This window comes from Staurois parvus, unplaced genomic scaffold, assembly GCF_062004578.1.
Source record: "Staurois parvus isolate SC_StPar_1 unplaced genomic scaffold, SC_StPar_1.0 ptg001635l, whole genome shotgun sequence".
Taxonomy (NCBI): domain Eukaryota; kingdom Metazoa; phylum Chordata; class Amphibia; order Anura; family Ranidae; genus Staurois; species Staurois parvus.
In genome coordinates this window covers 71,961-96,617 of record NW_028319431.1, presented here as the reverse complement: position 1 = coordinate 96,617, position 24,657 = coordinate 71,961, and the positions used below count along the sequence as shown (strand labels likewise).

Here is a 24,657-nt window from a genome sequence, read left to right as displayed (position 1 = left end):
TCTACAATCTCTGTGATGGAAGGTCACCCCTTCCTCCTGACACCACTCCTGCTCAGGGTGACCCAGAACCCTTCCAGGAGCAGATCTTCAATCTCTGTGACCCCCTATGACAGAATGTCTCTAGCACAGTCCCTCCTAGCAAAAGTCTTTCCCATCATAAAAATCCCCCTCAGTACAAAGTTCCGTCTTTTCTAGAATAAATCCCCCTTCCTAGCACAGTCACTGTTCAGCACAAATCTCCTCCATTCCTCAGCAAATCCCCTCTGAGGTGGAGGGAGCTGCATATCAGACATTGGGGGACAGAATGGTGGCTGTGGCTGTCATGTCTCCTCCCATGTAGTTTGGGTGGTGTGGTGGGAGATGTGTGGGGGGGCCATGGCAAACATTAAATTACAGAATGGCTTATGTAGTAATTATGAGTTTTATCATTTCTCAAACAGAAGTGGAATTTTCCTCAATGAAATGCTAAAAAATGTCTGCGCTGTTAGTGGAACCCCGACCAACACTGATCATAGAGACACTACAAACCGTCCGAATACAAACATTATCTGCACATCAATTCCTCCACCACTGTATTCTGCATATTACGGATATAACGGTAAATAAATATAAAAAATCAGGGATATGGTACTATATAAATGCTGCAAAAGCCCTGATACCCAAGTTCTGGAGGCAAGTAGAGGCACCAAAGGAAGAGGACTGGATGAAAGAGTCGAGCAGATTAAAAAGATGGAAAGGTTGTACCATACCCAAGAAGATAAGATGGAGGTTTATTATGGGAAATGGGAGAACTGGGAAAAAGCTAGATTATATATGAGGTGTAGGAAAGAATAAAGATAACAAACAGAAAAATTCCACTTGCTGATATAAGAAGACGCAGAGAAAAGATAGAATAGGCAGAGGGGATATGGGGGGGGGGGGTGGAGAAGGGGGGGAAAGGTTACATAGAGTATATAAAGTAGAAATGTTGGTTAATATAATATTATAGAATATATTTTTATATATATATATTTATACTGTGATGATGAAATGTAATTAAAATGGAAAATTAATAAATATTTAAATTATAAAAAAAAAAAAAAATTCCTCCACCACTGGACAATGATCTCCTCTCCAGGGACACACCGGTGGAGGACACGGCATGGACACAATGTGTTGGGGATCTGGAAATGGCATTGGATGGGATGATGAACCTGAGAACAAATACAACTCCAGAGGCCCCATCAGTCATGAATGGACCCCGACCTTATTCACACAGAGATGTCTCCACCCAAAACTGGTGTGTGTAGAATGTACAATACATTACATACCATAGAAATCAAGTATCCATTCATATTTGTCAGAAGAGATGTTGAGGTCAGATATGGGAGGACCTGAAAAGAGAAAATCATTTAGAATTTCCATCCACTCTCAGAATTTATATATATATATTTTTTATTTAATCCATTTTTATTAATATTTTCATATCCATAAGATACAGAAAAAACATCATAAACATTTCCATGTACAGAAAAAATAAAAATATACACTATCTATATAATGTATAAGAGGAAGTCAGTTTTATCTAAACCGACTTCCTCTTATACCGGCTCTTATTAAATTGCTGTAACCGTCTTAATGACAGAATGCAGAGTAATAGCACGCAGAAATCCCGTCCATTAATCCATCAACCAGGAAAGAAGGAAGACAAAAAGGAGGAGAATACTTCACTGCTTCTTCATAAGAACGAGTCCTCAGCTTCCATTTGTTACCTCCAAATAAATGTAAAAAAAAAAAACAAATGCCAAACGGGCAGCACAGTGGCTCAGTGGTTAGCACTTCCAACCGGCAGTACTAGGGTTACTGGTTCAAATCCCAACTATGGCACCACCTGCCTGGAGTTTGCATGTTCTCCCTGTGCCTGTGTGGGCTTCCTCCTACACTCCCCTAAGACATGCTGGGAGGATAACTGGCTTCTCTCTAAGTTGGCCTTAGTATGTGTATGTATGAATGTGAGTTAGGGATCTTAGATTGTACACTCCTCGGGGGCGGGGCCTGATGTGATGTACAATATATATGTAAAGTGCTGCATACATTAACGACACTATAACAGTAACGTGTGATAAATAAATTCTCAGGTCAGAAGCCCAATTCCATGTGTATTGGGGAAAACAAAAGGCCATTAGGTGGACTTTATAGGCACTACAACAGTAGTGAATACAATGACTACTTTATTGAACATACATAGACGTACAACAATGAATACAACCCTCTGCAGAGAACGCACTCCCACAGTAATTGGAATTGTACGCTCATTGCAGTTACATGTCTTGTAGGTACATACAATATTAATACATCCCACAATAAAAGTACACCGTGACCCGGGAAGGGTTTGAAAACAGATATTCTGATCAATGGCTGAAGTGACTCGACATGTTTCACAATAAAATAGCTTCTTCAAGGCGTTCGATTTCTCAATCCACAGATGTAACGGAACCGACCCCAAAGTACACTTGGGTACTTCCGTTATTATACCGCTTCCCGGTCCGAACACCAACCACTGACACCACCGCTGACCATACAGGACTAGACGACACCAATCTGTCCGAACACCGACCACTGACACCACCGCTGACCATACAGGACTAGACGACACCAATCTGTCCGAACACCGACCACTGACACCACCGCTGACCATACAGGACTAGACGACACCAATCTGTCCGAACACCGACCACAGACACCACCGCTGACCATACAAGACTAGATGCCACCAATCTGTCCGAACACCGACCACAGACACCACCGCTGACCATACAAGACTAGACGACACCAATCTGTCCGAACACCGACCACAGACACCACCGCTGACCATACAAGACTAGACGACACCAATCTGTCCGAACACCGACCACAGACACCACCGCTGACCATACAAGACTAGACGACACCAATCTGTCCGAACACCGACCACAGACACCACCGCTGACCATACAAGACTAGACGCCACCAATCTGTCCGAACACCGACCACAGACACCACCGCTGACCATACAAGACTAGACGACACCAATCTGTCCGAACACCGACCACTGACACCACCGCTGACCATACAGGACTAGACGACACCAATCCTGAAGTAAACCAGGAAATAGACTACATTATTGAACACAGATACAAGATATATACACTCAGAGGACAATCCCCCCTCCCTGCATAATGACACAGGGCGGGGCAATCCCCCCTCCCTACATAATGACACAGGGCGGAGCAATCTACCTTTAGTAACAAGAGACACACCAACAGACAGTCCCAACAGGAGGGAGGGCTGATGGAAACACCCCCCACCAAGCCAATACACAAACACATACATCCCATAATAGTTTGCTCCCAAGCAAGACACCCAATAGAACAACCACATGGCATTAAACCATGACCAACCCCCACCCCAATATTAAGACAGATCACCCTGTACCCCTAACAGGCACAGGGTGACTTACACATAAGAGGGATATGGGGAGTTGAGATGGGTCTCCCCACCTCTCCAAAGTGAGCTGTGTTCCATGGACCCCCCACCCAAAGTGAGCTGTGTTCCATGGGCCCCCCACCCAAAGTCAGCTGTGTTCCATGGGCCCCCCACCCAAAGTAACTCCGATCACAACAGGCATCAGAGCGCGGGCTAAGAAAGAGGACCTCAGGCCCTCCCAACCAGGGCCAGTCAATGGGGGGATCCCAGTAAACCAAAAGGGCAGGCGACAGCCCCTCAAAGGGCTTCCTCCCTACTGATGGAGGTACGTTAGCGTCACCAATTCCGGGCACATATAACAGAAACCAGCGGTGTGTTGATATAGTATGAGGATATAGTCATATCGCCAGTTCTGGTCCAAACAAAGTAGGTACAAAGACCACTGATAAACAGCAAGTATGATGTATAGGAAGATCCCTACGTATATGGAAAGGACCAGGAAACGTCAATGTAGTGGCACAATATTTGCATTACAATGATCAGGAAGGGTCAATCAAAATTCCATCTGTACCATTAAACAGAATACACCGACCATAAATGGTCCCAGAACCACCAGCTGCTGAAGCCTTCAAAGCCACCTCGCCCACCAGGACCTGTCCACAAACCGCCTGCGCTGTCCGCCATTATAGCCTAGGCTTGTGGCTCACTCTACTGTAACCCACCTCTTAGTATGGGACATATCCAACCAATCCAATATGTCTGCTAAATGGGAGGCTTTCCCGTACAATCCAATATTGGACACACCTACTCCGCCATGATTCTGTGTTCTAGTAAGAGTTTGACAGATAAGTCCAAGTGACCTCCCTCCCCCAACAGATTTTATTGTCGTTGTTTTCATCCTGGCAAAAAAAATATTTTTGGACGTGAGACAGGCAATATGGACACAGTGCCCAGGGCAAAGGTGCCAAATGGCTCCCCCTCCTCAGCAAAAATCCCCTCCCCAATGATTTGAGCACTCATCTCCATACTTACCCCATACATTTCCTTTGCAAGCCACAATTCTCCCCAAACAAAAAGTTTCCCACCAGTACAAATCCTCTCCCTCCCCAAATCCCCCCTCCTAGTACAAATCTTCTACCCCACAAATTTCCCCACTGAGCATAAATCCTCTCCCCCCCCTCTCCAAATACCCCACTTCCAGAACAAATCCCCCCAAATCCCCTCTCCTAGCACTAATCCTCCCCCCAAATGTCCCCTCCTAGCATAAATCCCCCCAATCATCTCTACTAGCACAACTCCTCCCCACAAATCCCCACTACTAGTACAAATCCTCTACCCCACAAATTTCCCCTCTGAGCATAAATGCTCTCCCACTCTCTCCAAATCACCCTCTCCCAGCACTAATCCCCCCAAATCACCCTCTCCCAGCACTAATCCCCCCAAATCCCCTCTCCCAGCACTAATCCCCCCAAATCACCCTCTCCCAGCACTAATCCCCCCAAATCCCCTCTCCTAGCACTAATCCCCCCAAATTACCCTCTCCCAGCACTAATCCCCCCAAATCCCCTCTCCTAGCACTAATCCCCCCAAATCCCCTCTCCCAGCACTAATCCCCCCAAATCACCCTCTCTTAGCACTAATCCCCCCAAATCCCCTCTCCCAGCACTAATCCCCCCAAATCACCCTCTCTTAGCACTAATCCCCCCAAATCCCCTCTCCCAGCACTAATCCCCCCAAATCACCCTCTCTTAGCACTAATCCCCCCAAATCCCCTCTCCCAGCACTAATCCCCCCAAATCACCCTCTCCTAGCACTAATCCCCCCAAATCACTCTCTCCCAGCACTAATCCCCCCAATCATCCCTATTAGCACAATTCCTTCCCTCAAATCCCCCTTCCTAACAAAAATCCACCATCCTAGTAAAAATAACCTCCCCTCCAAATCAAGCCTTCTAGCACAACCCCCCCCCCTCCAAATCCCCACCATGCCCACGGCAGCCGCCCCTCCTGCCCACCCCTGGTCCCACCACTATCTGGAATAGATAGCCAGTGAGGTAACCAAGCACCCGATGGTCACTCTGAAAGAGCTCCAGCGTTTCTCTGTGGAGAGAGGAGAACCTTCCAGAAGAACAACCATCTCTGCAGCACTCCACCAATCAGGCCTGTATGATAGAGTGGCCAGACGGAAGCCATTCCTTAGTAAAAGGCAAATGGCAGCCCGCCTGGAGTTTGCCAAAAGGCACCTGAGGGTCTCTCAGACCATGAGAAACAAAACTCTCTGGTCTGATGAAGCAAAGATTGAACTCTTTGGCCTGAATGCCAAGCGTCATGTCTGGAGGAAACCAGGCACCGCTCACCACCTGGCCAATACCATCCCTACAGTGAAGCATGGTGGTGGCAGCATCATGCTGTGGGGATTTCTCTCAGCGGCAGGAACTGGGAGACGAGTCAGGATCGAAGGACCTTAGACTGGGGCAATGGTTCATCTTTCAACAGCACAACGACCCGCAGCACACGGCCCACATAATAAAGGAGTGGCTACGGGCCAACTCTGGGAATGTCCTGGAGTGACCCAGCCAGAGCCCAGACTTGAACCCGATTGAACATCTCTGGAGAGATCTGACAATGGCTGTGCACCGACACCCCCCATCCAACCTGATGGAGCTTGAGAGGTCCTGCAAAGATGAATGGGAGAAATTGCCCCAAAATAGGTGTCCAGGCTTGTAGCATCATCCTCCAAATGACTCGAGGCCGGAATGGGGGCTAAAGGGGCTTCAACAAAGGATGGGGCAAAGGCTGGGAATACTTATGTACATCTGTTATTTTTACATTTTTTATTTTTAATAAATTGCAAAGATTTCCAAATGAACTTCTCTCTTGTCATTATGGGGGATTGTTTGTAGAATGTGGAGGAAAAAAATGAATTTAATTCATTTTGGAATAAGGTTGTAACATAACAAAATGTGGCAAAAGGTAAGCGATGGGAATACTTTCTGGATGCAATGTAGTAAGGGAACAGGGGTATCCTCTCATCCTCTACTCCCCCCCCCCCCCATCGGCACCACCCTAGTCACCAACACCCGAAAAACACCTGCAAAATAAGCAGCCAGCCATCCCCACACCCTCCTGCAGAGAGGAGCCTCCTCACCAGGTCCCCCGTCACTGCCACTTCTTCCAGGGGCGGAGACACCCCCCTGAAAACTGCCACCCCAGGCCAGGCAAACAGTTTTCCTCACAGAAAATACGCCACTGCCATGGAGCCATACTCTGGTTGTTTTTATTACAAACTCAATAGAGAACCTGCATGTGTTAATGTAAAGTATAAAACCGCCAGGTAACTATCGAAAGTCTTTTCAGCATCGACAAATATCGAACAAAATGGGATTGAATGCAATTGGGCATAATGTATCAAAATAAATAGTCCTCTTAGTGTTGTCCCCCGCTCCTCTATGTGGGATAATCCCCACCTGTTCCTGACCCACATGAAGGGGCATTAACGATGTCAAGCGATTAGCTAACATTTTAGTGTCAATTTTGATAAAGCTTGGTTGTTAAACCCTTCCAGGGCTGGACTTTTCCCAGACGGAAAATGTTTCTTTTCCAATAATTTTTATTGAAGTTTAGACAATAAAGTAAAAATATGTACAGTTCAATGTCAAGCGATGGTGTCACATCAGAAAATAAAGCCAATTCCCTCTTATCATACAACATCTAAGCAGTACTAAAGTGGTAGTCCTCAACCAACTGCACCCTGAGGGGTGAGATGATAGCGTGCAGAAAGCTTAGGGAGCTGTGGTTGGGGTCATCCATGTGCTGGGAATAGTTTAGGGGTCATAGTCTCATGGAGTACAGATCTACAATCGGAGTACAGATCTACAATCAGAGTACAGATCTACAATGCAGATACTGTACCTGGAAGGCTATGAAAACAGGTCCTTTGAAACCCAAATTCCCATTGCCCAACAAGAGAACACCATGCTTCCATACCTGGGCCAGGCTAGGACAGGCTCTAAAGCCGCACCAAAGCATTCATAGGGAATTAGTATGGAAACCAAAAGGGAGATGAGAAAGAAGAGAAAGAAAAGGGATAGAAGAGATATGAAGCTGATCCCCATGTCCCAGACTTCTGCCCCCACCCGCTAAGGAGATTGGAGGCATCTAATATCTAATCCAGGGGTTCCAGACTTTTTCAGACTGAAGTTGTTTGTCCCGGAGGATACTAGCCAATTTTTCATTAATCATGGTCCAAGAGACTTTATGTTTGACTAGTGCAAAGTTAATCACAGGGGATTTTCATGCTCGCTCGCTCGCGCTATGGTGATTTTGGCTGCTAAAAAGGTAAAGGAGGCAAGAGTTCAGAGATGTTTGGTTATCTCGCTCAACAGGACAGAAAATAATGCCGTCTTGACATTTTCGGGAACAATCAACCCAGTCACAGCATAAAGTAAATTACCTATCCTGGTCCAGAACCATTAGACCTTCAGGGGACCACCAAGCATGTAGCATATTACCCTCCTGCCCACACCCCTTGAAACATAGGGGGTGAGGAGTTGGGGTAGATCTTAGCCAATCGTGTGGGGACAAGATACCAATGGGACAATACTTTGTAGTTTGCCTCCATCAAGGAGGTATTGAAGATTCCCCTTTGCACCATGGTCAACCATTTGGACCACACGTCCTCCTCCATAGCCTCACCCAGGTCTGACTCACAAGCTAATTGGTAAGAAAGTGTAAAGCCTTTCTCCACAAACTGAGTCTACATCTCCGAGATACTTCCACGTGTCCACGGAGCACAAACACCTATTTTTATAGATGATCCGGATAGAGATATCCACCTGATCCCCACTCAGTGTCTGTAAATCGGGAGTAATCTGGCAAAGGTGGAAAGTCTCCAAAAAGGGTATTTTTATTTATGGTACTTATATATCACTGTCAATTTACACATATATACATTCACATCAGTCCCCGCCCCCGAGGAGCATACAATCTAAGGTCCCTAACTCACATTCATACATACACATATTAGGACCAATTTAAACAGGATCCAATTAATCTACTAGCATGTCTTTGGAGGGTGGGAGGAAACTGGAGCAAACCCAAGCAGGCACAGGGAGAACATGCAAACTCCATGCAGGAGGCGCCATGGTTGGGAATCGAACCCATGACCCATTTACTGCAAGGCAGACATGCTAACCACTAAGCCACTGTGCCGCCCTGTAAAGTCTCCAGAAAATCAGATGGAAGATGTTTAATAGCTGGAAATATTTCATGTTCTCTGAATGGGGTAAGCAAAGTTTTTAATATTTCCAAAGATGTTTGGGGTAAAGCAGTTCGCTGCAAATATTCCTGTAGGTGTGTCTCATACGAGGCCAATGTTGAAGAAGGGGAAATATTATGTAGAAAGGAGAAAAACCGTATGAAATTCATGGACCACCCCTAAAGGGGAATTCACATTTGGAATATATGTTGCTGCTTGTTGCTTTCTCCCTGAATGTGCCGTACTCACCCGCATTTATTCCCCTTGGCATGAGAAACACTCTTTGCCCGTTCTGGAATCAGTACGACTTATTTCTGGTACACAACTAGCGGTTTCTGCATATCAGATCTTATCTTAGTAAGTTCTGAGGAAAGGAAGAGAAGGTTATCTCTTGTGTGTCAGCAGTTGTAACAAATGAGTCAGGTTTGCACCCGTCTCTTCCTTTAAACAAGACCCACACCTAATATTAACACCCCTCAAAACGGCCTTTAGAGCTTCCCATGTTATTGGTTCCGCTGTAGAATCTGGTTTATTATCCTCAATAAAATTATCAATAGCAGAGTTCATATCTGTTCGGCACTCTATATTATATACAGGGGGGGAGGGGGAGGGGGGGTGATATCTCTCTCTGGAGTCTATACCTCTCCTAATACAAGAGAGGATTTTTCTCGCTTTAGAACCCGCAGCTGGGCATTGCTGCCATTATTAAGCTTGTGATCTACCAGAACCCCCAGATCCTTCTCCACCATTGACCCCCCCCCAGATCCTTCTCCGCCACTGACCCCCCCAGATCCTTCTCCGCCACTGACCCCCCCAGATCCTTCTCCGCCACTGACCCCCCCAGATCCTTCACCACTGACCCCCCCAGATCCTTCTCCACCACTGACCCCCCCAGATCCTTTTCCACCATTGACCCCCAGATCCTTCTCCACCACTGACCCCCCCAGATCCTTCTCCCCCACTGACCCCCCCCAGATCCTTCACCACTGACCCCCCCAGATCCTTCTCCACCATTGACCCCCCCAGATCCTTCTCCACCATTGACCCCCCCCCCAGATCCTTCTCCACCATTGACCCCCCCAGATCCTTCTCCACCAATGACCCCCCCCCAGATCCTTCTCCACCACTGACCCCCCCAGATCCTTTTCCACCACTGACCCCCCCAGATCCTTTTCCACCATTGACCCCCAGATCCTTCTCCACCACTGACCTCCCCAGATCCTTCTCCACCACTGACCCCCCCAGATCCTTCTCCACCATTGAGCCTCCCAGATCCTTCTCCACCATTGACCCCCCCAGATCCTTCTCCACCATTGACCCCCCCCAGATCCTTCACCATTGACCCTCCCAGATCCTTCTCCACCATTGACCCCCCCAGATACTTCTCCACCATTGACCCCCCCAGATCCTTCTCCACCATTGACCCCCAGATCCTTCTCCACCACTGACCCCTCCAGATCCTTCTCCACCACTGACCCTCCCAGATCCTTCTCTACCACTGACCCCCCCAGCTCCACTCCCCCTAGTATGTATGATGCATATATATTCTTAGCCCCCAAGTGCAGAACCTTACATCACCATTAGCCCTCATTGGCCCCATAGTCCCCCAATTACACAGAGCATTGAGGTCGGATGTAAGTTGGAGACATCCTGTAAGGACGTTATTCCCCGGCACAGCTTGGTGTCATCTGCAGACTGAGATCCCCGACACCATATTGTATATATAGATTACAAAGAAAGGGTCCCAAACTGAACCTTGGGGTAACCCATTAACAACACTGAACCTTGGGGTCACCCACTAACATTGAACCTTGGGGTACACTGCTAACACTGAACCTTGAGGTACCCCACTAACAGCAATAAACCTTAGGGTACCCCACAAATTACACTGAACCTTGGGGTACCCCACTGACACCCCTAGACCATTCAGAGTATGAATCATTAACCACAACTCTCTGAAGATTTTATATACAGTATATATATATATATATATATATAAGTTTTTCGTTTTGTTTTCGTTCAAGAAAGGGAAGTCTTCAGTATCTTGGAGAATTGCAAACTCAGAAATATCGGTGGATGGTCCGACCAAAATTGGCTACCGATTTTTGACCGAGGGATCCAGGACAAAGCATAATGAGAAATCAAAAAATAATCTACTCTGCTGTATGAATTATGCACATTAGATTGTAGAGAGTGACCCAGAACCCTTCCAGAAGCAGATCATTCCTCTACAATCTCTGTGATGGAAGATCATCCTTTCCTCCTGACACCACTCTGCTCAGGGTGACCCAGAACCCTTCCAGGAGCAGATCATTCCTCTACAATCTCTGTGATGGAAGATCATCCTTTCCTCCTGACACCACTCTGCTCAGGGTGACCCAGAACCCTTCCAGGAGCAGATCATTCCTCTACAATCTCTGTGATGGAAGGTCACCCCTCCCTCCTGACACCGCTCTGCTCAGGGTGACCCAGAACCCTTCCAGAAGCAGATCATTCCTCTACAATCTCTGTGATGGAAGGTCACCCCCCCTCCTGACACCGCTCTGCTCAGGGTGACCCAGAACCCTTCCAGAAGCAGATCGTTCCTCTACAATCTCTGTGATGGAAGGTCACCCCTCCCTCCTGACACCACTCTGCTCAGGGTGACCCAGAACCCTTCCAGGAGCAGATCATTCCTCTACAATCTCTGTGATGGAAGATCATCCTTTCCTCCTGACACCACTCTGCTCAGGGTGACCCAGAACCCTTCCAGGAGCAGATCATTCCTCTACAATCTCTGATATGGAAGATCATCCTTTCCTCCTGACACCACTCTGCTCAGGGTGACCCAGAACCCCAACGGGGGCAGATCATTCCTATACAATCTCTGCGACTCCCTATGATGGAATGTCTCTAGCACAGTCCCTCCTAGTAAAAATCTTTCCAATCACAAAAATCCCCCTCAGTACAAACTTCCCTCTTTTTTAGAATAAATCCCCCTTCCTAGCACAGTCACTCTTCAGCACAAATCTCCTCCATTCCTCAGCAAATCCCCCCTGAGGTGGAGGGAGCTGCATATGAGGCATTGGGGGACAGAATGGTGGCTGTGGCTGGCATGTCTCCTCCCATGTAGTTTGGGTGGTGTGGTGGGAGATGTGTGGGGGGGGCCATGGCAAACATTAAATTACAGAATGGCTTATGTAGCAATTATGAGTTTTATCATTTCTTAGACAAAAGTGGAATTTTCCTCAATGAAATGCTAAAAAAAAAAAAACATTTCTGCGCAGAGCAACCCCGACCCAACACTTATCATAGAGACACTACAAACCGTCCGAATACAAACATTATCTGCACATCAATTCCTCCACCACTGGACAATGATCTCCTCTCCAGGGACACACCAGTGGAGGACATCAGCGGAGGACACGGCATGGACGCAGTGAGCAGGGGTTGGGGATCTGGAAATGGTATTGGATGGGATGATGAACCTGAGAACAAATACAACTCCAGAGGTCCCATCAGCCATGAAGAGACCCTGGCTGTAACGGAACCGGACCCAGACCGCACTTGGGTATTTCCGTTAGACTTCAGCTTCCCCGTCCGAACACAAATCCCCAGACACCACCGTTGATCATAGAGGAAATAGACGGCACCAGACTCTCTTAATACAGGAAGTCAACTGCTTTATTTTAACACAAACACAAGATATATACACAGGGCGGGGCAATACAATCAGGAACAGGAAACACATCACCAGGCCGTCCCATCAGGGGGAAGGGCTGCCAGAAACACCCCCCACCAAACCAAGACACACAATAGAACAATGGGATACACCAAGTAACAGTAGACAATACAGGAACACATACTGTACATCCCATAATAGTTTGCTGGCAAGCAAGACACAAAAGAAAAATGGGGCAACCACATGGCAGTCAACAATGGACAACCCCCACACCCAACCTATATATGTCTACACAATATCCGGACAGAGCACCCTGCGCCCCTAACAGGCACAGGATGCCTTTACACATAAGAGGAATTTGGGGAGATGATACAGGGGTCCCCGCACCCCCAAAAGTCACTCCCGTCACACCGAACTTACTCAGAGATATTTCTCCACCCAAAACTGGTGTTTGTAGAATATACAATACATTACATACCATCTAAAAATTGTGTCCGTCCATAATCTTCAGAAGAGATGTTGAGGTCAGATATGGGAGGATCTGAAAAGAGAAAATCATTTAGAATTCCATCCACTCTCAGAATTTACATTTCTTTTTTTTTAATTTAATCCATTTTTATTAATATTTTCATATCCGTAAGATACAGAGGAGAAAAAAAATCATAAACATTTCCATGTACAGAAAAAATAAAAATATACATTACACACTCCTATATTTATCTAAAAACAACTTCCTCTTATACTGGCTCTTATTAAATTGCTGTAACTGTCTTAATGACAAAATGTAGAGTAATAGCATGCAGCAATCCCGTCCATTAATCCATCAACCAGGCAAGAGGAGTGCGACGAACCGTCCCTTTGTGATAACATTTCTGTTCCGGATTTATCCCCTCGGTAAGCGGTCTTCCCGTCCTCCCCTCGGTAAGCGGTCTCCCGTTCTCCCCTCGGTAAGCGGTCTCCCGTTCTCCCCTCGGTAAGCGGTCTCCCCGTTCTCCCCTCGGTAAGCGGTCTCCCCGTTCTCCCCTCGGTAAGCGGTCTTCCCGTTCTCCCCTCGGTAAGCGGTCTCCCCGCTCTCCCCTCGGTAAGCGGTCTTCCCGTTCTCCCCTCGGAAAGCGGTCTCCCCGTTCTCCCCTCGGTAAGCGGTCTTCCCGTTCTCCCCTCGGTAAGCGGTCTTCCCGTTCTCCCCTCGGAAAGCGGTCTTCCCGTTCTCCCCTCGGTAAGTGGTCTTCAACTTCTCCCCTCGGTAAGCGGTCTTCCCGTTCTCCCCTCGGTAAGCGGTCTTCCCGTTCTCCCCTCGGTAAGAGGTCTTCCCGTTCTCCCCTCGGTAAGCGGTCTTCCCGTTCTCCCCTCAGTAAGAGGTCTTCCTGTTCTCCCCTCGGTAAGCGGTCTCCCCGTTCTCCCCTGGGTAAGCGGTCTCGCCGTTCTCCCCTCGGTAAGCGGTCTCCCCGTACTCCCCTCGGTAAGAGGTCTTCCCGTTCTCCCCTCGGTAAGTGGTCTCCCCGTTCTCCCCTCGGTACGTGGTCTTCCCGTTCTCCCCTCGGTAAGTGGTCTTCTCGTTCTCCCCTCTGTAAGCGGTCTTCCCGTTCTCCCCTCGGTAAGCGGTCTCCCCGTTCTCCCCTCGGTACGTGGTCTTCCCGTTCTCCCCTCGGTAAGTGGTCTTCTCGTTCTCCCCTCTGTAAGCGGTCTTCCCGTTCTCCCCTCGGTAAGCGGTCTCCCCGTTCTCCCCTCGGTACGTGGTCTTCCCGTTCTCCCCTCGGTAAGCGGTCTTCTCGTTCTCCCCTCGGTAAGGGACCTTCCCGTTCTCCCCTCGGTAAGCGGTCTCCCCGTTCTCCCCTCGGTAAGCGGTCTTCCCGTTCTCCCCTCGGTAAGCGGTCTTCCCGTTCTCCCCTCGGTAAGCGGTCTCCCCGTTCTCCCCTCGGTAAGCGGCCTTCCCGTTCTCCCCTCGGTAAGCGGTCTTCCCTTTCTCCCCTCGGTAAGCGGTCTTCCCGTTCTCCCCTCGGTAAGCGGCCTCCCCGTTCTCCCCTCGGTAAGCGGCTTCCCCGTTCTCCCCTCGGTAAGCTGCCTTCCCGTTCTCCCCTGGGTAAGCGTTCTTCTCGTTCTCCCCTGGGCAAGGTGTTGAATAAAGATTAATTCATTTCACCCTACATGAAGTTCCGACTCGTGGTTTGGGATATCAGGGAAGGATTGTCTTTGAGCTCTAATACCTTCCTTGGCAGAGCGCTGGAAGACTTGCAGGACAAGGGGACCATTGGCTGAGACGCACTGCTCCACACGAGGAAGCCCAGGCAGAACGGTTCCACCACAAGGAGAAAGACAAAAAGGAGAGGGGGAGAATACTTTCACTGCTTCTTCATAAGAATGATTCCTCAGCTTCCATTCGTTACCTCCAAATAAATGTAAAGAAAACCCAATTCTTTCTGGTCAGAAGCCTAATTCCATGTGTAAGTATATAAAACCCATTGGCTCCATGGGACCCTGACCTCCTGACCTCCTGATGTCTATCCTGTTGTTGGCCAGTCATTTCCTCCGTCCTCATCAGACAATATCTCTACTATCCCTTCCCCCACCTCTGCAGGTTTTATAGACTGCCAATGTCTACGAATTTAGGCTCTAGCTGCATGAAGAAGGAACCTAAGTTGTGATTTCTCTGTTGAGGACATGGAGCCGGGAATCACCAACAGCAAAGGTAGTGGCCTGTATATCGTAGAAGAATGGCCATCATTGGAAATCTCTTTCCGCATTCTCATTGACGTAAAAAAAGGCTCAGGAAATACCGGGAAGGGCAACCGAGGTGATGTGGATACAGGTATTGGGCTCACTCTACTGTAACCCACCTCTTAGTATGGGACATATCCAACCAATCCAATATGTCTGCTAAATGGGAGGCTTTCCCGTACAATCCTATATTGGGCAGATCTACTCCGCCATGATTCTGGGTTCTAGTAAGAGTTTGACAGATACGTCCAAGTGACCTCCCTCCCCCAACAGATTTTATTGTCGTTGTTTTCATCCTGGCAAAAAAAAATATTTTTGGATGTGAGATAGGCAATATCGACAGTGCCCAGGGCAAAGGTGCCAAATGGTGCCCCCTCCCCAGCAAAAATCCCCTCCCCCAATGATTTGAGCACTAATCTTCATACTTACCCCATACATTTTCTTTGCAAGCCAAAATTCTCCCCAAACAAAAGTTTCCCCCCTAGTAAAAATTCACTCCCTCCCCAAATCCACCCTCCTAGTACAAATCTTCTACCCCACAAATTTCCCCCCTGAGCATAAATCCCCCCTCTCCAAATCCCCTACTCCCAGCACTCATCCTCCCCCCCAAAATCCCCTCTCCTAGCACTAATCCTCCACCCAAATTTCCCCTCCTAGCACAGATCCCCCCAATCATCCCTACTAGCAAACTCCTTCCACCAAATCCCCCCTCCTAGTACAAATCCTCTACCCCACAAATTTCCCCTCTGAGAATAAATCCCCCCCGGTTCTCCAAACTCCCCTGTCCCAGCACATATCCCCTCTCCTAGCACTAATCCTCCCCCAAATTTCCCCTCCTAGCACAAATCCCCCCCCCCCCAATAATCTCTATTAGCACAACTTCTCCCCTCAAATCCACCATTCTAGTAAAAATCACCACCCCTCCACATCATCCCTTCTAGCAAACTCCCTCCCCCCAAATCCTCTCCGCGCCCATGGCAGCTGTCCCTCATGCCCACCCCTTGTCCCACCACTGTCTGGAATAGATATAAACCTTGAGGAAGTGGGTTCATGTTAAAAAGAGAAAGTCTTCCAAATCAAGTCTAGTGATGTCCTTTTGATCATGGTTGCACTTTTGCGCACAGGCCATCAAGTAGCGGCTTATCATGTAGATTTGACAGTTGATCAGATATATCACCCCCTCCTATGAGCGTGTTCTCCCATTGGGATGCCCTGGATAGACATAATTTGTTGTATAGAGTTTGCCAGATGTTCCATTAACAAGATAGTGTATATAGATAAAGGGAAAGAGGCGTCCTTCACCCCCCCCCCCCCCGCGCCCTCAACACCCAATCACCCGCTATCCACACCCCCCCGATCAGCACCACCCTCCACCACCAACACCCAAAAAACACCTGCAAAAGAAGCAGCCAGCCAGAAGAGGAAATATTATATAGAAAGGAGAAAACTGTATGAAATTCTGCGGCTATTTGTTCCATGATATGGACCACCTCTAAAGGGGAATTCATTTTTGGAATATATGTTGCTGCTTGTTGCTTTCTCACTGAATGTGCCGTACTCACCCGCATTTATTCCCCTTGGCATGAAAAACACTCTTTGCCCGTTCTGGAATCAGTACGACTTATTTCTGGTATACAACTAGCGGTTTCTGCATATCAGATCTTATCTTAGTAAGTTCTGAGGAAAGGAAGAGATGAGTTATCTTGAGGAACTCTCTTTGTGGGTCAGCAGTTGTAACAAATGAGTTAGATTTGCACCCGTCTCTTCCTTTAAACAAGACCCACACCTAATATTACCGCCCCTCAAAACAGCCTCTAGAGCTTCCCATGTTATTGGTTCCGCTGTAGAATCTGGTTTAGGATCTTCAACAACATCATCAATAGCAGAGTTCATATCTGTTCGGCACTCTAAATCATATAGAAGATCCTCATTCAACTGCCAAGAAAAAGAAGTCTTCAATATATCCGAGAAATGCAAACGCAGAAATATCGGAGGATCTGACCAAAATACGTTACTAATCTTAGGTTGAGGGGTCTAGGATAGAGCATAATGAGAAATCAAAAAATAATCTTTTGTACTGTATGAATTAAACACATGAGAATGATATGTCAACCAACTGCATGAAGTGCAAATATTTCTTTAGTTTCCTGGACATCAATTTCAAAAATGGGGATCTGTCAGATGGATTGCAACAGCGGTTCAAGAGAATGAAAACCTCGACCCAAAACGATCATTCCTTCTGCAAATTCTCCAAGCTGGGAAATCAACGCAATAAAAATGTTCCTTGATGTTGAGTCGGTAGATACAGCCAAGGTCATTGTTTTTTGGAATACCAGGGCACTCACAGGTAGCAGTCCACTCACCATCATGCACAGGAGCTCTAACCAGGATTTAGATTTCTATACAAAATTTACATTTCTCCTTTTCATATTTTACATTTTAATGACCTTCAATAATGTGCAGTATAAAGGCAAATTTCCACATTCTAATTGTATGATCAGTATATGTAAAAAGGATAAAAGTCAGAATGTGAGCGCTCAATAAGTACTGTCCTCTCACCCAATAACAAAAAAGAAAAATCTGCCATACAATTGATCCCAGAGGAGGACCCCAGAACTTTTCCAGGAGGAGATCATTCCTCTACAAGCTCTGCAATGGAAGGTCACCCCTTCCTCCTGACACCGCTCTGCTCAGGGTGACCCAGGTCCCTTCTAGGAGAAGATCATTGCTCTACAAACTCAGTGATGAAAGATCACTCCTTCCTCCTGACATGGCTCCACTCAGGGTGACCCAGAACCCTTCCAGGGGCAGATCATTCCTCTACAATCTCTATGGTGGAATATCACCCCTTCCTCCTGACACCACTCTGCTCAGGGTGACCCAGAACCCTTCCAGGGGCAGATCATTCCTCTACAATCTCTGTGATGGAAGGTCACCCCTTCCTCCTGACATGGCTCCACTCAGGGTGACCCAGGAGCAGATCACTCCTCTACAATCTCTGTGATGGAAGATCACATTTTCCTCCTGACACCACTCCCCTCAGGATGTCCCAGAACCCTTCCAGGAGCCAGGGGCGGACTGACAACTCATGGGGCCCCTGTGTCCTTGCCCAAACAAAAAAGAAAAATCTGCCATACAATTGATCCCAGGGGAAGGACCCAGAACTTTTCCAGGAGGAGATCATTCCTCTACAATCTCTGTGATGGAATATCACCCCTTCCTCCTGACACCACTCTGCTCAGGGTGACCCAGAACCCTTCCAGGGGCAGATCATTCCTCTACAATCTCTGATTGAAGGTCACCTCTTCCTCCTGACACCGCTTGTGATGGGAGTCACTTTGGGTGGGGGGCCCATGGAACACAGCCCCCTTTGGAGAGGTGGGGAGACCCCTGTCTCAGCTCCCCATATCCCTCTTATGTGTAAGTCACCCTGTGCCTGTTAGGGGTACAGGGTGAAATGTCTTTCTATTGAATAGACATATATAGGTGGGATGTGGGGTTTGTTAATTGTTTACTGCCATGTGGTCCCATTGTTCTATTGTGTGTCTGGCTTGGGAGCAAACTACTATGGGATGTATGTGTTTGTGTATTGTCTTGGTAGGGGGTGTGTTCCCAGCAGCCCTGCTGATGGGAGTCTCTGCTGATGTGTCTCTGATTGCTAAATTTGGTTTGCCCCTCCCTGTGCCCATATGCAGGGAGGTGGGTTGTACATGTGAATGTTTATATCTTGTGTCTATGTTAAAATAAAGGAGTCCATTTCCTGTTTTAAGACAAGTCTGGTGCTGTTTCGTCTTGTATGGCCAGCGGTGGTGTCCGTGGATCTGTGTTCGGACAGGGAAGCGGAAGTCTCACGGAAATACCCGAGTGCAGTTGGGGGTCCAGTTCCATTACACCACTCTTCTAAGAGTAACCCTGAACCCTTCCAAAGTTCAGCACTTTGGATGGCTGTAGAGAAGAGATGGCCTCAGATAAACAGGTACAACTTATGTAATAGGATTTGTATTATCTCCATGTATCACCTGAGGCCAGTCACTTCCCTGGCTATACTGAAGGGTTTACAACCACATTAATAATACTGAACTGAAATCTTCCTTATTAATCAATCAGTAGAATGACCCAGAACCCTTCCAGGGGCAGAACATTCCTCTACAATCTCTGATGAAAGGTCACCCCTCCCTCCTGACACCGCTCTGTTCAGGGTGACCCAGAACCCTTCCAGTGGCAGAACATTCGTCTACAATCTCTAATGGAAGGTCACCCCTCCCTCCTGACACCACTGTGCTCACGGTGACCCAGAAACCTTCCAGGAGCAGATAATTCCTCTACAATCTCTGTGATGGAAGGTCACCCCTTTCTCCTGACACCACTCTGCTCAGGGTGACCCAGAACCCTAACGGGGGCAGATCATTCCTATACAATCTCTGTGACCCCCTATGATGGAATGTCTCTAGCACAGTCCCTCCTAGTAAAAATCTTTCCAATCACAAAAATCCCCCTCAGTACAAAGTTCCCTCTTTTCTAGAATAAATCCCCCTACCTAGCACAGTCACTGTTCAGCACAAATCTCCTCCATTCCTCAGCAAATCCCCCCTGAGGTGGAGGGAGCTGCATATGAGGCATTGGGGGACAGAATGGTGGCTGTGGCTGTCATGTCTCCTCCCATATAGTTGGGGTGGGGTGGTGGGAGATGTGTGGGGGGGCCATGGCAAACATAAAATTACAGAATGGCTTATGTAGTAATTATGAGTTTTATCATTTCTTAAACAAAAGTGGAATTTTCCTCAATGAAATGCTAAAAAAAAAAAAAACATTTCTGCGCAGAGCAACCCCGACCCAACACTTATCATAGAGACACTACAAACCGTCCGAATACAAACATTATCTGCACATCAATTCCTCCACCACTGGACAATGATCTCCTCTCCAGGGACACACCAGTGGAGGACACGGCATGGACACAAAGAGCAGGGGTTGGGGATCTGGAAATGGTATTGGGTGGGATGATGAACAGGAGCACCAATGGAACGTCACAGGCCCCATCAGTCATGAATGGACCCCGACCTTATCACACAGAGATGTCTCCCCACATACAACTGGTGTGTGCAGAACATACAATCCATTACATACCATAGAAATCATTTTCCCATTCATCATCTTCGGAAGAGATGTTGGGGTCAGATATGGGAGGACCTGAAAAGAGAAAATCATTTAGAATTCCGCCCATTCTCAGAATTTATATTTCTATGCAAAATATCCATTTCTCCTTTTCATTATTTACATTTAATGACCTTCAGTAATGTGAACATTTACAGGTTAGAATTATATTGTCCTCCCACCCAATTAATCTGAACAGAAGGCTGCAGAACTAAAGATCCCAACAGAACGACCCAGAACCCTTCCAGGAGCAGATCCTTCCTCTACAAACTCAGTGATGAATGGTCACCCATTCCTCCTGACACCACTCTACTCAGGGTGACCCAGAACCCTTCCAGGAGCAGATCCTTCCTCTACAAACTCAGTGATGAATGGTCACCGATTCCTCCTGACACCACTCTACCCAGGGTGACCCAGAACCCTTCCAGGAGCAGATCATTCCTCTACAAACTCAGTGATGAATGGTCACCCCTTTTTCTATCACTGCTCTGCTCAGGGTGACTTAGAACCCTTCCAGGGGCAGATCATTCCTCTACAAACTCAGTGATGAAAGGTCACCCCATCCTCCTGACAACGCTCTGCTCTAGGTGACCCAGAAACCTTCCAGAGGCAGATCATTCCTCTACAAACTCGGTGATGAAAGGTCACCCCTTCCTCTTGACCCCACTCTGCTCAGTGTGACCCAGAACCCTTCCAGGGGCAGTTCATTCCTCTACAAACTCGGTGATGAAAGGTCACCCCTTCCTCTTGACCCCACTCTGCTCAGCGTGACCTAAAACCCTTCCAGGGGCAGTTCATTCCTCTACCATTTCTGTGATGAAAGATCACCCCTTCCTCCTGACCCCACTCTGCCAGGGTGACCCAGAACCCTTCCAGGGGCAGATTATTCCTCTACCATCTCTGTGATGGAAGGTCACTCATCCCTCCTAACACCACTCTGCTCACGATAACCCAGAACCCTTCCATGAGCAGAACATTCCTCAGCAATCCTTGTCATAGAAGATCACCACTTCCTCCAGACACCATGCTGCTAAGGGTGGCCCAAAACCCTTCCAGAAGAACATTCCTCTACAATCTCTGTCATGGAAGGTCACCCCTTCCTCCTGACACCACTCCACTCAGGGTGACCCAGAACCCTTCCAGGGGCAGATCTTATCCTTCTTCAATTACTGCGACCCCCTATGATGGAATGTCTCTAGCACAGTCCCTCCTAGCAAAAATGTTTCCCATCATAAAAATCCCCCTTAGTACAAATATCCATCTTTTCTAGAATAAATCCCCCTTCCTAGCACAGTCACTGTTCAGCACAAATCTCCTCCATTCCTCAGCAAATCCCCCCGAGGTGGAGGGAGCTGCATATGAGGCATTGGGGGACAGAATGGTGGCTGTCATGTCTCCTCCCATGTAGTTGGGGTGGGGTGGTGGGAGATGTGTGGGGGGCCATAGCAAACATAAAATTACAAAATGGCTTATGTAGTAATTATGAGTTTTATCATTTCTTAAACAAAAGTGGAATTTTCCTCAATGAAATGCTAAAAAAAAACAAAACCCTTTGTGGGCAGAGCAACCCCGACCCAACACTGATTATAGAGACACTACAAACCGTCCGAATACAAACATTATCTGCACATCAACTCCTCCACCACTGGACAATGATCTCCTCTCCACGGACACACCGGTTGGGGACACGGCATGGACACAAAGAGCAGGTGTTGGGGATCTGGAAATGGGATTGGGTGGGATGATGAACAGGAGCACCAATGGAACGTCAGAGGCCCCATCAGTCATGAATAGACCCCGACCTTATCACACAGAGATGTCTCCCCACGTACAACTGGTGTGTGCAGAACATACAATCCATTACATACCATAGAAATCATTTTCCCATTCATCATCTTCGGAAGAGATGTTGGGGTCAGATATGGGAGGACCTGAAAAGAGAAAATCATTTAGAATTCCATCCACTCTCAGAATTTATATTTCTATGCAAAATATCCATTTCTCCTTTTCATTATTTACATTTAATGACCTTCAGTAATGAGCACATTTCCAGGTTAGAATTATATTGTCCTCCCACCCAATTAATCTGAACAGAAGGCTGCAATACTAAAGATCCCAACAGAAAGACCCAGAACCCTTCCAGGAGCAGATCATTCCTCTACAAACTCAGTGATGAATGGTCACCGATTCCTCCTGACACCACTCTACTCAGGGTGACCCAGAACCCTTCCAGGAGCAGATCATTCCTCTACAAACTCAGTGATGAATGGTCACCAATTCCTCCTAACACCACTCTACTCAGGGTGACCCAGAACCCTTCCAGGAGCAGATCATTCCTCTACAGACGCGGTGATGAAAGATCATCCCTTCCTCCTGACACCACTCTGCTCAGGGTGACCCAGAACCCTTCCAGAAGCAGATCCTTCCTCTACAGACGCGGTGATGAAAGATCATCCCTTCCTCCTGACACCACTCTGCTCAGGGTGACCCAGAACCCTTCCAGGAGCAGATCCTTCCTCTACAGACGCGGTGATGAAAGATCATCCCTTCCTCCTGACACTGCTCTGCTTAGGGTGACCTAAAACCCTTCCAGGGGCAGATCATTCCTCTACAAACTCAGTGATGAATGGTCACCGATTCCTCCTGACACCACTCTACTCAGGGTGACCCAGAACCCTTCCAGGAGCAGATCATTCCTCTACAAACTCAGTGATGAATGGTCACCAATTCCTCCTAACACCACTCTACTCAGGGTGACCCAGAACCCTTCCAGGAGCAGATCATTCCTCTACAAACTCGGTGGTGAAAGACCACCCCTTCCTCCTGACACCACTCCGCCCAGGGTGACCTAAAACCCTTCCAGGAGCAGATCCTTCCTCTACAAACTTATGATGAAAGGGCACCCTTTCCTCCTGACACCATTCTGCCCAGGGTGACCCAGAACCCTTCCAGGGGCAGATCATTCCTCTAGAATCTCTGTGACTGCTCATTGTCTCTTTTATATGCTGCACATTCCATCCAGGGTCTTCCTCTTAGGCTATGGACACATGTTGGGATTTTTACAGCCTAAGACTGTGTTAGACATACAGAGTTAATTTCAGTGCTGGCCGGGATATCCACAAGACAGCTACACAAATTCTTCTTCCTGCACAGAATGAATACAAAGCAGATATGTGACTATCCAATATGGACAATTCTAAAGACTCTTTCTGTGGATCTGACGCCAGCTGTTCTTGGCTGGAAACATCAAAGAGGGATACGGGGGGTACAGGGGGTACAGCGGGTACAGGGCGTACAGGGGGTACAGGGCGTACAGGGCGATTGTCACCTGCAACTTCCCCATCTATTAATGATACAGAGCTGGATCTGTCCAATCTGTACATGGAGATTAGATTTTTTATGTTTCATTTGTCTCAAACTCTCAAATGGGGGTACTCACCCTCCGTCTCATTGTCTTCTATGGGGAGTGAGGTGGGGGGACACAATACATGATATCACCCTACAATACTGAAATGGGGGTACTCACCCTCCGTCTCATTGTCCTCTATGGAGAGTGAGGTGGGGGGACACAATACATGATATCACCCTACAATATTGAAATGGGGGTACTCACCCTCCGTCTCATTGTCCTCTATGGAGAGTGAGGTGGGGGGACACAATACATGATATCACCCTACAATACTGAAATGGGGGTACTCACCCTCCGTCTCATTGTCCTCTATGGAGAGTGAGGTGGGGGGACACAATACATGATATCACCCTACAATACTGAAATGGGGGTACTCACCCTCCGTCTCATTGTCTTCTATGGGGAGCGAGGTGGGGGGACACAATACATGATATCACCCTACAATACTGAAATGGGGGTACTCACCCTCCGTCTCATTGTCCTCTATGGAGAGTGAGGTGGGGGGACACAATACATGATATCACCCTACAATACTGAAATGGGGGTACTCACCCTCCGTCTCATTGTCCTCTATGGAGAGTGAGGTGGGGGGACACAATACATGATATCACCCTACAATACTGAAATGGGGGTACTCACCCTCCGTCTCATTGTCTTCTATGGGGAGCGAGGTGGGGGGACACAATACATGATATCACCCTACAATACTGAAATGGGGGTACTCACCCTCCGTCTCATTGTCCTCTATGGAGAGTGAGGTGGGGGGACACAATACATGATATCACCCTACAATACTGAAATGGGGGTACTCACCCTCCGTCTCATTGTCCTCTATGGAGAGTGAGGTGGGGGGACACAATACATGATATCACCCTACAATACTGAAATGGGGGTACTCACCCTCCGTCTCATTGTCCTCTATGGAGAGTGAGGTGGGGGGACACAATACATGATATCACCCTACAATACTGAAATGGGGGTACTCACCCTCCGTCTCATTGTCCTCTATGGAGAGCGA

At 47.7% G+C, this 24,657-nt stretch overlaps 1 protein-coding gene across 1 annotated transcript in view; it reads right to left on the bottom strand.

Moving 5' to 3' along the window:
* LOC149434974 (proteinase-activated receptor 1-like) overlaps positions 1-20,261 on the bottom strand; it is a 78,372-nt gene extending 58,111 nt beyond the window's left edge. The window contains exons 1-3 of the mRNA XM_089663151.1: positions 20,204-20,261; positions 12,840-12,902; positions 1,311-1,373 (exon numbers count right to left, since the gene is read on the bottom strand). The gene's annotated coding sequence lies outside the window, so the exon portion shown is untranslated. The remainder of the gene's footprint in view (positions 1-1,310; positions 1,374-12,839; positions 12,903-20,203) is intronic.
* Between the last annotated feature and the right edge of the window lie 4,396 nt (positions 20,262-24,657).